This window comes from Leptosomus discolor, chromosome 2 (genome assembly GCF_034619465.1).
Source record: "Leptosomus discolor isolate bLepDis1 chromosome 2, bLepDis1.hap2, whole genome shotgun sequence".
NCBI lineage: Eukaryota > Metazoa > Chordata > Aves > Leptosomiformes > Leptosomidae > Leptosomus > Leptosomus discolor.
Genome location: NC_141392.1, coordinates 62,821,014 through 62,835,547, shown reverse-complemented (window position 1 = coordinate 62,835,547; position 14,534 = coordinate 62,821,014).

Genomic DNA, 14,534 nt, shown 5'->3' with positions numbered 1-14,534 from the left:
CTCTCTTCTCCTTTCAGACCTTTCAAGTTTTCAGCATCTGTTTTGCTGCTATGATTTTGGAGGTGATACCTCTTTGAACTTGCTTCTCAAGTTTAGAATCTTTTTGTAGTTACTAAAAAACAATTTTCAAAAAGAAAAAAAATTAAATAACTCATGACTTATTTCTGTTAAATTTTATATATTTTGTGAACCTTAATGTGAACATATGTTTTATTAAAATATTTATATTATTTGAAACAATGCAACTTGAAATTTGCACAGTTAGGATTTTTTTTACATATATTTACTCTTATGTTAAAAGTTACAAACTTAAATGTATAATTGAAAAACATTCTCTGATAAAAGGAAATAAATTATTGAAGGATTGAATTTGCTATTTTATATTGATGAGAGAGAGCACAGTTGAGCATGGGACACCCCCTGAAGAAAGTGTTTCTGTTCAGAACCACCACTCAGCATGTTACCAAGTGCTCCCTGGTTCAGATGATGTATCCAGGCTCTTTGAGGAGGTGATAACTTGCTGTAAGTCTCTGCATACTCTCACCTTACATCATCATCCTCTCAGGAGGAGGTCTTGGTACTGTGGGAGACCCATGCAGTCAGTCTGCATAAGGACTTGGCTCCTGTGGATGCAGAATATCTTCAGTCCCCAGAGCTATGGGTGTGGGAGAGTAAGGATGGTGCAGGATCAGGCTGCAAAGGAAGCTAAACTGACTTGACTTTGCTTTCTTCATTCATCCATCAGTTACGCCAAGGATTCCCAACCAACTTAAGTGCCGCCTTGGGAGGTGGTGATGGCAGCAGGTGATCCCCAACTCTGTCTTGCTATGCATGCAGCCCTGAAGGCACAGGTCAGCCCTACCGCCTCCCCTGAACAGGGGCAGCAGGGAAGCCCTTCACCTTTTGGTCCTGGCTTCTGGGTTGCTTGATAGCTCCTGAAAAGCAAGTTGCCAGCTGCTACTTGAAAAAGTGCTTGAAAGCGGTGTTTTCTTCTCATCCCAAGGGAATCCCAGACGATTTCTGCAATGTAATGCTTCCTCAGTGTGGCTTGAGTATGCCTATACTGTTACTTGGGTGTTTCAGACCTCTGCCTAGACAGGCAATACTGTACACTACCATGACTGAAGGAAAAAATTAGTCGGGGCTGCAAACCTCCCCATGCAGTGAGGAAAGAGAACCCTTTCCTAAGAGGCTTACCTCTTCAAGTCAGCTGCTCTCTATCCTGGTTAACTCTTTAATCCCTTCTGACTGTTTAGGAGCACACCTCAGCACACGCTTTGGTGCCGTCCCAATTGAAACCATATAGATGTTAAGTTCCTGAGTACTTCTGCCGTAGGTTAACTGGTCCTTGTAATTCACTCAGCTTTCTAGACCATGTTTCTGGATGTCTGTCCACCTTCCTGATGCATGCTGCTCTCCTTATAGTTTGACCCAACTCCCTCTAGACTCATGTACCCCTCCTTTTGGAGCAGACAACCTAGAAGTCAGCCTACTCCCTGAGATCAGAGCCTGCTGGATCTGCCAACCCCATCTCTACAGCATATTCCTCTTTTTCCAAATCTGACTCTCCATTTATCCCTACCCTCCTTCCCCTTTCTTTATAACTCATGCAACTCACATGTCCGCCCGATTCATCAAACTTCTGCACCAGGCGGTCACCTCGGTGCTGAAAGAGCGGGGAAAGACCGGGAAGGATGTCTCCACCACGAGATGGAGGAAGCTCATGGCATCCAGCCTTAGCAGCCATCAGGACCTGCTCACTGAAAAGGCAGAGCCTCCATCATGATACCTTCAGTGTCAGGAGGCTGATTAACTCCAGTTGCTGTTAACTGCAACTTCTGTGGAGAGGAAGGATTTCACATGAAATGCCCCAGATCCCACTGATTTTTCTTTACTGCTTTCTGGGCCCGTTACTCGTGACCCTGGAGTCACATGAGGCTTGTCTCATTCTGAAGCTATGTACATATTACACTATGTAAATGAGTGCCCAGCCTGTCTTTTGTGATATGCTTGTGTGGGAACACTAAAGCTAGTAGGACCTTTCTCTTTTTTTTTAATACTCTGGTATTTCCCTAATGTCCTTAGGGGATTTTGACCCTCTGATGCTTTCTGCTCTTTGCCCAGACACCTCTTCATGTTCATGTATTTTTTTCCTTCCTATTCTGCAAGAGAGAACTTTTATTTGGTTTCTCCCTTTTTGTGACCACTTCTGGAAGTGTCTTTCCTAAGTCGCAAATCTTTCATAGCCAGAGATCCTTTCCCTAGCAGAAAGGCAAAACTAATATGAAACAATTGGCCCAATGGCTACTTGCACTGCACTGGAATTACTTATAACACAGTGCAGGAAGGGATTGCTGCGCAGGCTGTGCTTACATGTTCATTTTGTTTGAGAAAGGGACACTTTTAGATGATTACATGATGATCTGAATATCATTTATGTTTCTTGGGGATTTAACTGCTATATTAATAGATAACATGATATAGAAAAGAAGAAAGCACTTACTACATTTTCAGTGTAGAGAAAATATAGATTTATCTTTTGATACTTCAGTGCTCTACTTGTCAAGTCTTTGTTATGATCTGAATTACTAGGCCACTTAAGCAGGTCTGGGAGCACCAAAGAGCAGGTACCCTTACCCTGTTAGATCAAAACACTTACATCAAGCTACTGATCTAAGTGTGTATCCCAGGAGCCCCAGGCAGGACTCAGTGTGGTCAGCGGTTTGCAGGGAGAGCAAGAACATAGAGTCACTGCTGTTACAGCCTTAGGTGCAGGCTGTGATGTTCTACATTTACACAGAAGGGAAAGACATCATATTTCTGGCCTGTGAGCCATCTGCCCATCTTTTCTTCCTGCACTTGTTCAGCCTTATCCCCATCCTGCACAGTACTCCATCTCTCGCAGCAGAGCAGAAGAGAAGCTACCTGCAAATGGAAGGGACCCACAGCTACTCCATGCCTCTCTGAGGTAGTTTTCGAGAAGCAGTTATTTAAGTAAGAGTGTCTTATTTGATTAGCCGTTCACAAGTTGCTTGCCATGCCACTTGGTGTACAGATTCCAGCTGACCCACCGACAGCCTGGAGCAAGTAGGAATGCAATAAATGGAAATGAAAAACAGTTCATAGAATCATAGAATAGTTTGGGTTGGAAGGGATCTCTAAAGGTCAGTTAGTCCAACCCCCCTGCAGTGAGCAGGGATGTCTTTAGTTAGATCAGGTTGCTCAGAGCCCCATCCAACCTGACCTGAAATGTTTCCAGGGATGGGGCTTCTACCACCTCTCTGGGCAGCCTGTTCCAGTGTTTCACCATCCTCATTGTAAAAAACTTCTTCCTTAAATCTAGTCTGAACCTACCCTCTTTTCATTTGAAACCGTTACCCCTTGTCCTATGGCAACAGGCCCTGCTAAAAAGTCTGTCCCCAGACGTTTGTTCGAGTTAGTGTAAATGTAGGAGTGACTTCATACCTAATGACATTAGCTCGCTTATTCAATCCTTGCAAAATAAGTGGTTCACCATGCTGATGCATGTTTTGTTCAGGTGAAAGCCACAGGGGAGCAGTGACTGCGTAATTTTATCTCGCATTCTTGAGTAGGAGACTATGGTGTAATATGTACAGCACCAAAACAGAAAACCACAACACTGAACAGTTACGATTTCAGTTCATGTTAAACTGCCAAGGGCCCTTAAAATCTGGAGTTAGAAGTACAGGTGCCTTTACATCTGAGTGCTCTGTTTCTAGGTGCTGGCATTTAACACGCAGTGCAGCAAACTTGTTGCTGATAGGAGCAGATGCAATGGGCTAACATAAACTTGTTTGGTCATTTCTGTGCTGATGCTTTCTCCCACATCGGTGATAAATACCGATAGCATCAACCCTTGCCTGGTTCAGAAAGGTCGTCCTAGCTGCATAGGAAGAAAGACAAAATGATTGGAAGTGGTTTAATTGAGCTTCTGCTTCATTAACTCCCCTTTCCTTGACTATCCATGGTTATTTTGGAGAAGACTGCCACTAGCTCTTACACGGGTTATTTCTCTGGCTGTTCAATTTAGTAGCACACATTTGGATTTACCTCACAGCCCAGCCCTGCTCCTGTATGAGCGTTATTATTTCTCAACCTGCGGCCAGAGCCATGGCTGTCCTTCTCCTGCCTCCTGGGAAGCCCAGCACCCCTGCAAAGGGCTCTCGTAGCCCTTTTACACCAAACAGCTACTGTAGGAAACCTAGTCAGTCCAGTGTGATTGCGTCTCCATTTGTCAAGATAAATGCCTACTGAAAAAAAAGCCTGTGTGTAAAGATCCATATATATATATATATATGCACTAAAAAAACCCCAAACATATTTAATGTCTGTCAAACAGAAACCTAAAATAAGAGCAGGTAATTTTGCTTGGGAGTTTTATGATGACTTCTTTTTGTACTAATGTTAATTTTCAAAAAACTCCCTGTGTCTAATATTGAAAGACAGCCTACAGCATGCTATCCAGACTACCCCCTCCTCCAGCCTCACTAAAGTGAATAATATTACGTACATAACTTCTCCACCTCCCACCACCCCAATCTCTGACAGCAATGATTCTTTTTGTTATTGATTTGGCTTCTCCCCCCCCCCCCCCTTTTTTTTGGTTAAGCTCTAGTACACATTTGTGGTGTTGGGCAGGAAGTCAGATTTCCCCTGGTGAATTACTTGGGGGGGAAACTTAGGTTATGTTCTCTGGTTACGGCTCCATGTCAAGGGATTCATATGAGCTCGTACAAATGCATGTTGTGAGTTAGTCCAATTCACAGATGGTACCGTTTCTTAAAAAAGTCACTGTTCGGTGGCACATCACAAGAAGCGGTCAAAATCCCCTCTCATTTACAACGTAAAGCAAAGCCAGTAAGCTGGGGATCTTCTCTGAGGAACACATCTCTGTGCAGTGGTTTGTGCTTTGAAACCAGTGCTTTTCTTACTGACTGCTCTCAGGTACACTGCTGAGTACCATGGGGCAGAATTTGGTCACAGCATGAAGTATGGTGTAGCATGAGATCACCCTGTCAGAATTCCCATACTAACATTACTTATTGCAGGCCTCATTTCATCTTCTGTTGCCTGACACTGGTGACAGAAGAGTGCACACCGCAGTGACACCTGGTAAACATCTTACTGCAAACACCAGTAACATTTGTACTCATGTAAACCTTTAACAATTCAATTGGCTTCTGCAACCTTACTCCAGGTATTCTGTAGGATAACTAGGATGGGGATTTGGCCAGCTTTCATATAAAAATATTTTTTTACTTACTTATATACATTCTGGAGTGAAAAGATGCACCTTAAATTGCTGCTGTTGCAATCCTCATGCCAAAAAAAGCATGCCTATCTAATGAGACCTGATTGTTAAGACATTGCATTTAAATAGATTCATGTCTTGGTTGCTGGTCACAGTTTAATGGGAATTAGGTGTCTTAGCTGTTGCTGTGGCCCTCAACTCACAATCACTTAAAAGGCAAGAAAAGTAGCCAAACTGATAGTTCAGCGTGATAGGTTATAGCTTATTTATCCTGTAACTTATTACCTGCAATGAGGACAAAACTTATTTTTACTGGAGGGAAGAGATCACACTATTTTTCATTTATGTATTATTAATTCACAGCCTAACAGAAAAGGATGATGTTGCATGGCTTTTTCACAATCATGTGCATGTCTAGACCAGCCTACATTTGCCTAAAAGAAAAAAGTCATCATTTCCAGGGGCTTTTTTTATTTAAAAAGGGAAGTTTGCATGGTGGTGATAGAGCAACGAATGATGACCCCTGGCAGAGCTGTTCTCTTTGAAGGCTGGTGCCAGGTCAGGTGCTTGGAGGCAGGAAAGCCTACTGTGCTTGCCAGTGCTCCTGTGCATTTGAGTCATATCAGTAGTATGCACCACTGAAGTTCAAAACACATTACTCAGACCAGATGTGTAGCTCAGGCCTTGTCAGGCCCAGCCAAACCTGAATCTCCATGAATGTCAAATTTAGCATATTCATCACCAGAATTTTCTTCCTCGCTTTTTCTTTTGGCCACTCAGCAGGGAAGACTTATTAAGGCAGAATTTCATATCATTGGGGTTTCATTATTTAATTAACCGACTTTCAGTTCAGACAGTTTGGTCTTACATCAGACCTTTAAACTTTGCTCATCTTCCCTGCTCTGGGGCTATGTGATATTTCCGCTCTGGGCTCTGCTATGCACTCAGTTCTCCTCAGAGTGGCAAGATGTTTTCTGAGGATTTGATTTTTTCATGTGTCTGCACATTCTAAGTTGGCTGCAGCCACAATGTCATCTGCAATGCTGAGATACCTCGCTGTCGCACGTCCATTCTCTGTTCCAGGCTTACTCTCCTCTCCTGGAAGAGAAACCTGCCAACAGCTGTAACCAAGAGCAAGCTGGTCTTTAACGTGCAGAGCTTTGTTATACTTTCCACTGCATGGCTACACGTTCACTTATAGAAGTGTCGACATGTGCTGTAGATGGCACAGCATTTCCAGCTTCAACCCACTCCCTGTGGCTTCATTTTGCACCACAACAAGGCTTCTGCCTCACTGTTCCCCCACTCTCACACCTGCTCCCGGGTCAGGCATGTTCCTCTGCTCCCCAAGGTTTTGGAGAAGACAAGGGTCACAAGCATGGCTTGCTGAAAATTTCTGGCACCTAATGCTCCTCCTTCACATTTGCCTGCTTCATCTTGCAGATGGCTTCATCTGTAGATATGCAGACATCTGGCCATGCTCTGCAAAGGGCTGACCTTCCAAATTTTACAGTGTTTACTCTTTTGAGTTAGCAATGCTTTGTATTTGGAAATAACTTTGAGTCAAGCTCTCATCAAAGTCCAGCAGGAAATATAGCAGTCATGGGTAGGTTTGAGCTCTTTTTTTACTTCTCTACAGTGAAGGTTCAGCCTGTAATGATAACATCTGCAGTATAGCTGCTGGAGCTGTCTTTGTGCCTAATGTCTTTTTATTAATATGCTTATATACCCTGTTATGTTTCAGGGTGTAACTAAACATTTTGGGTTCTAGGAAATGTATAGCTAGATCATATAGATCATGACTTATTTTCGCCCAGTTGAAAAGCAATAAGCTATTTAAAAATACTTGCTAATGTATAAAAGATTTAATAAATCGCTGTTTTAATACTGCAATGATGAAAATATCAGCAGATAAAATTACCCCAGCAGAGTCTATAAGAAATGGAAAATAATCACAGGACATCACAGAGGTCAGCAAAACCAGGAGATGGTAACTTTATAGGCATATGGAGCCAGTAAGTGTTTAATCTATAAACTCTCTTGTTTTGAGCTGGGTGAAGCAGAGACAAGTAGACACAAGAAAAACTACAAACAAGTTCTTTATTCTGAAACTGCATTAGAGCACTCTAAAGATAGCATCAAGGACTGCATGGAAATCCCCTGGATACGTTTTGTAATTTTTTCCGGTGGATCTCAGGATAGCAAATACAAGAGGTGAGGGTAAGTGGATGACCACAGCTGGTGTAGGCTGCATTTTGTTGTTCTGCTTTTGCAGTGCAGACACTCAAGGTGGAATTTGTCTCCATTGTCTATCCCTCCCTTGACTATCAGGAGTGTCCAGATGTAGGTGTTTACAATGTAAAGGTGACATATTTGATGAGATGAATCTCGCAACCCATTTCTAAGGTGATGTTTCCTCTTGGAGGAAGTTATAAAAGTTTTTTCTTGGAGAAAATTAGGACAATATAGAGATTGCCTTTTACTTCATAGCTTCCTGACTAATCAGTTTGACACTGGGCAAACAACCAACACACTCAAAACTTACGGTGACTAGTGCCTCCTGAAATCAATGGGTGCTAGGCATTTAAAAGTCTTGCGTATCTAGGGTAACTAACCTCACACTTTTTCCATTTATGTATTCATTCTGCATGGAATTGGAGAAATTACACTCACCTCACTCTCCTCAGTAGTTATGAGATTAAATTCCTTGATGATTACAGTATACACTGACATCTTGAGGTGAAAGGTCTGATATGTAATTAACAACACAATATTTCTATCTGCATTGAGGACACACTCACTCCCCACTAACAATATAACTTTGGGAGTCACTTCTTCAGACTCCTCTTTCATTTTTCTGAAGTCACTTTGTCTTGTTTTCTTTCAGGTACTCCATGGGATATAGAGGAATCAAAATGGAACTTGCCCAAAGGGAGCATGTGGAACCAGATGCAAGTCTCTGCTCTAAACATTAAGCCGACTTCATTATCATTTCCTTCGTTATTTTACCAGTGTTCTGGAAATGTATTTTGATTCTCAAATAATTCCCAGTTCAGGCCCAATATGTTGCCAGTGTAGAAAATCAGAGTGCAACGGGTCTGCGTGGCAAGGTTTCGGTAGCGGGGGGGTTACAGGGGTGGCTTCTGTACAAAGTTGCTAGAAGTTTCCCCCATGTCAGATACAGCCAATGCCAGCCGGCTTTAAGACGGACCCGCCGCTGGCCAAGGCCGAGCCAATCAGCGACAGTGTCTTTCACCTCCGTGATAACGTATTTAAGAGAGTGAAAAAGTTATTGCAGAGCAGTAATTGCAGCGAGTGAGAGGAGTGAGAATGTGTGAGAGAAATGTTCTGCAGACACCAAAGTCAGTGAAGAAGGAGGGGGAGGAGATGCTCCAGGCGCCGGAGCAGCGATTCCCCTGCGGCCTGTGGCGAAGACCATGGTGAGGCAGGCTGTCCCCCTGCAGCCCATGGGCGGTGGAGCAGATGACTGCCTACACCCCGTGGAGGGCCCCCACACCGGAGTAGGTGGATACCTGAAGGAAGCTGTGACCCCGTGGGAAGCCTGCACCGGAGCAGGCTCCTGGCAGGACCTGTGGCCCGTGAAGCCCACGCTGGAGCAGGTTTGCTGCTAGAGACCCCGTGAGGGGGGCTCACGCTGGAGCAGTCGGTTCCTGAAGGACTGCACACCATGAAGGAGACCCACGTTGGAGCAGTTCATGAAGAACTGTAGCCCGTGGGAAGACTCACGTTGGAGAAGTCATGAAGGACTTTCTCCTGTGAGGGGGACCCCACATTGGAGCAAGGGAATCATGTGAGGACGCCTCCCTCTGAAGAGGAAGGAGCAGCAGAAAACAAGAGTGATGAATTGACCCCAACCCCCATTCCCTGTTCCCCTCCCCCTGCGCCGCTGGGCAGGGAGGCGGGAGAGAAAACAGGATCAAAGTGAAGCCCAGGAAAGAAGGGAGGGGTGGGGAGAAGGTGTTTTAAGATTTGGTTTTATTTCTCATTGCTCCTCTCTGAGTTAATTGGTAATAAATTACATTTTCCTGTAGTTGAGTCTGTTTTGCCCGTGACGGTAAACGTTGAGTGATCTCCCTGTCCTTATCTCAACCCCACAAGCCTGTTGTTATTTTTTTTTTCCTCTCCCCTGTCCAGTTAAGGAGGGGGAGTCATAGAGTAGCTTTGGTGGGCACCTGGCATTTGGCCAGGGTCAACCCACCACACAGAGCTAATGCAGTTATATTCAGGTCATGGTTTGGAATAAGTGTCAATGGCAAGATACTTGGCATCCCTGCCAAAGACAATATATCCTCCACTTGCATTAATAATGGATTCAAGAAAACAGGGGTTTCCTTTGCAGTCAATGGAATTGCATCAAAGAGCTACCTGGGTCCGTCATCAATTTCTCTTTCTAACAAAGCAAGAGATCTGAAAGGTCAAATGAGACGGAAAAGTACTGGGTCACAATTTTCTGCACACTGCTTGCAGTTGGCTGCAGATTGGGGTTATATTCTTTGAATCATAACACGGTTGGGATGTACCAGGGAATTTGTATCCTGCTTATGCAATGATTGATGTTATAATCTGGGGGAAATAGAGGACCCACTTGTTTACTCTGAGGTTATCAAGGGGGATGAGAATAAACCACTGTGGCATGAACAAGGAAGTTAAGTGAGAAGTTCATCTAGCTGGCTTTTATCTATTTCTGCAGTGACTTATTGCCATAATCAAGGGATAAACACCCTCTTTGCAGTGGAAAAATATTCATAATAAAGATAAAATTGTGATCTCAGTGAGACCCGGGAAGTACCAGTAAAAAGACTTAGAATTACTAGCATGGGAAAAAATCTCAGCAACAAATAATACAGGGGAAGAATCACCTCTTCTACTAGCTTGCTTATACATCCATGAATTGAATCATTCCCTTTTACCCCTGCAATGAACTGTGAACTCATATAGAGCTATTTGCCCGCTGTGCCCCTACCCTTTCTGTTGTTCTCAGGATCTAAACCTCATCTTGTATTTGCCTGTATTAAAGTGCACTTGTTTCAGTGGGTCTAGTTTGCTAATCCATCTATTTTACACTGTCTGACTCCTCCACCTCCTCAGTTTTTACTGTTTTCCTGGTCTTCCTGTCGTCTTTGAATTTTATCAGTAGTTACTTAATATTCTTTTCCTGGCCACAGATGAAAATGTAGAATGAGATCAAATCTGGCACTGATCTCTGCAGAAAATAACTACAGAAGACATGTGCTGAAGATTTCTTATTGCCAACCTATTAGTAATTCTGCTGTGGTGTTAGTTCTCAGTTTAATGGGTATGGGGGTTTTGCCAACAAGAGTTGCTAGATTTTTCTGTCCAAACATTGTACAATCCTGAAATAAATACCTCACAAAAGTCTATGTAATTGCTTTTATCAACTAGGCTAGTAATTGACATCAGCAATGCATGGAATCAGGTTTATTTAAGAAGCTGTGTTTTCTAATAATTAACATACAATAGCACTGGTTGTTCTTCTCCTTCTTCAAGCAACTGTTGTAGGATTTGTGGGTGTAGGTTGCATTCAGGAAGAAATGATGTTATTTACTTGCATCATGTAAGAACAATACTTTCCATTACATTAATAATTAAGGGAAAAGTTAGATACAGAACCAGGATGTTTGCTGAACACTTTTTCCCTCTGTGTTTAGAATTTTATTATCTCCAGAGGAGATATTTACTACAGCTAAAATTAATTTGATGGTAAAAAATGCTTTATTGCCTTCAGATTTGCCAGCCTCTGATTCTCCCCCAATGTGAGTGCAACTCAGATTTGGGAAGGTGGCCGGAATGCTCCTAAATTCATCCTTCTACAAATGTTCATGTTCTGTTTTGATAAACTGGAATTCCTTTGAAAAGATATAATCATTTTACACAGCCCGTTGACTGTCAGTTCTGAACTGAAAGAAACTTTTGACTTGAGACAAAAATTTACCTAGGGAGATAACCTACAGTATGAAGGTTCTCCAGTGTCATTAATGTTTAGTAGCCCCTCTGTACCAATCTAATCCACAAGAAAAATAAGCAAGGTCAAACCCTTGAAGAAGTTTCATACCAGGTAAAATTTTGTACCTACTCTCTGTTCAAAACGTGTAATTCACCCTATCTTCTGGCATCTGATGCCAGACTTCGGGGAGTTTCGGTCCTTGTATGTGGGAGAGAAGTGTTCGTGCTGTAAACAAGTCAGATGTCAAAAGAACAAATGGATGACACACAGGGTGCTGGGTTAGAGTTCAACCGTCAAGTTTTGGCATTACTTGGCAACGCAAAAGGTTCCCTACTCCTACGTGTCTGCACCATCCACCCAGCAACACTGCCATACTCTGGCTGCTGAGCTGTTCCAGCACAGCTGAAGAAAGGACCTTTTGGTCCCTCAGTCTGGAAAATGTGATGTTCTTCATTTTTAATGCTACTCAATTGCTGTGTTGTACAAGGGCTAAACAAACTGTAAACACAATATAAAAAAAAAAATTTTTTTCCAATATTAAATAAGAGAAAACAATGTGCTATTGATTTCCTCCATCAGATCACTGAAAACTTTCAAGAGGAAACCTTTCAAGAGGAAAGCATTTAAGAAATGGTAATTCACATGTTTGTACCAGGATTTACATAGGAACACAAGTAAAAGAACATAGAAGTATACCGGCTATCAGAATAAAAAATGCCATGTAAGTGAGAATCAGATATCTCTCAGATTTGTTTATATTCAGGGGAAAAAAAAGGCTTATGAAGAATTGAGGGTTTGGGTTTTCTTTTCTACCTAAAAGAAATTAAAAATGACGAATTTACCATAGACCAACTATCATCAGCCTCTGAGCTGTAGAGTGCTTTGTGGTGACTAGAGGTCAGCATGAACACACCTACACTTGTGTACGTTTGCCAACTCCTGAGGCAGGTTGCTGGGTCCCCTTTGTCCAGCTCCAAGCCTCTTTGCAAGCCAGGTCAGCCCAAATTCAGGCTGTGTTCAAATGTCAGACATCCCATCAGCAGTCCGTCCCGCTGGGATCCCATACATGGTGTTGCCACAGGGCAGGCGAGGTATGTGGCCACTCACCTGAATAGTAGCCCATTCCCAAAGGAGAAATTAATTGTTCATGTGGTATTTCTTTCTTTGGGGGTCCTGGCCCCACTCCATGGGGGACTGCTGTTGGAGCTGGCATTGGAGATAAAAGGGAAGCCTGTTAAGACCTTTTCTCAAGAGAAACATCCTTTATCTTGTGTTTCCCTGTCCCTCTCAGCTCCAAGGACTCTTGGTTGCAACTGGCAGGTCTGAGGACACCTCAGGATCATTTTCCTCCAACAGATTCAGGCCTGATAGATCTGAAGAGGAATTTTTCTCTCTGGAGGCTCCATCTGGGGAGAATCTAAATAGCGCTTTTACAAGGTAATTTACAAAGAGAGGATTTCCCATTTGTGTCTACAGGAGATTACTGTGTTGCCCCTTTAGAAAGAGGTAATTACCAAGAAGAACAGCACTAACTGCTTCTCAGGTGCAGGCTGGCAGGTGCAGTCTAGGTGAACCAGCCAGGGGTTCACACCAGTGTCCAGGTGCTCAGGCGGATTGGTCATGCTGGGCAGCAGGCATCTGGCCGCCTCACCTTTGACAGAATTTCCATTTCTTTCCTCCTCGCCATGTATTTTGTATGCCAGCAAACACCAGCACTGTCACTTTACCCTGAGGTGCACGTGTTGGTAAACTGAGGCAGTTCCCGGCAGGGTGCTCAGGCAGGTGAGGGCATCCATCTCTGCCCAGCAATACCCTGGGTAGTCCTCGAGTGCCGGAGCCAGAGTGCTCCCCTTGGGCCCTTGAGCATGACCAAGGCAATGCGGAAAGCCAGGGAAGTTGGCTCATTACATCTTGTTTTCACCCCAAGCTCAATGCAGCCTCCATCAGTTCCCCCTGCACCACACAAAATACGGCCCAGGGTCTTTAGGATGTGTGGCAAAACCCCTTAAAATCTCTTTGTCTGCTGCTTCCATAAACACAGACGGGCAGAATATGAGGGTTTTTTAGGCTTTGTCGCATTTTCTGTGAATTTTAAAAGCAAATGTCTCAGAAAGTCCCCAGATCAGTGTGTTTCCGGCACAGGAGGAAGGAACATCTCAACAGTGTGTCTCATGCCCAGCCTGTCCATTCACCCTTACCCAAACCATGCGGTGAATTGCGAGCTAGGTGTGAGTTTCTAACCGCTGACACCACCCAAATCACCCACAAAGTTCTGGTTCATCCATTTCAGCTTTTCTCAGAAGGATTCTGTAGAGAGCTGGTGATATGTGTATGGATGAACACATTTGTACTGCACCAGTTGCTCAGGACAGACTGATATGCAGAACTGTGCTTGGCCTTGCTCACAGCAGATGAACCAAGGTGTCTGTCCTCTAAATATTTCCAGGCTCTGAAATTTCAAGGGCATTGTAATTACAAATTTAAGAGCAAAACTTTTGTGTAATTAATTTTTTCAGAAAATTTGTCATCGGGATAAAGAAAGAGAAAGCAGACAATTTTGTTGCTTTGTTGTTGTTTTTTTTTTAACACTGCAGTTTATCATTGTAAAATTATCTTTGTCAAAACAACATAAGCTTTTTGCGATATTGCTGTACATAGTATCAAAACCTTAACATTAATTCCTTACCTGGCACAACAGAATATTACTGAAAGGCTGGATAAAAAGGACAGGGTATATTTACATTGTACCTTGCTTTCCTCCATAACTAACCAAAGTTACTTAACCAAAGAAACAGATGAGAGGAAAATGAGGTCTTGCTTACAACATTATCTTGTCACCAGAACTAAGTTTATCACATAAAGATAATAACTGCAATTAAAAAGCCATAACATGAACAACAGTGAGAAACAGGAAAAGATAAGTCACACCACACCCAGAAACTTCTCTTGCACAGTCACAGAATAACCTGAGTTTCCTGAACAAATGACAGGTGATTTTTTCCAACCTTCAAATACTCATTTTTGTCCTCCTACTTCTAGCTTAACCAAAGGCCACATGTGAAAATCTTAACCAAAAAAGAAAAAAAATCACCCTTAGATACTCACCCAGATGGGACAAGTCTGTCCTCTATGCCCACAGGCAGGGCAGTGCCTAGACTTACCTCAGCAGAGGGTCTTCCCCTGTCCTACCCCCTCCACACCTCCAGGCATGCAGTGGCAGGTGGGATGCTGTATCACCAGGCCACCTAGCAGCTCCTCTACTTCTACTTGGACCAT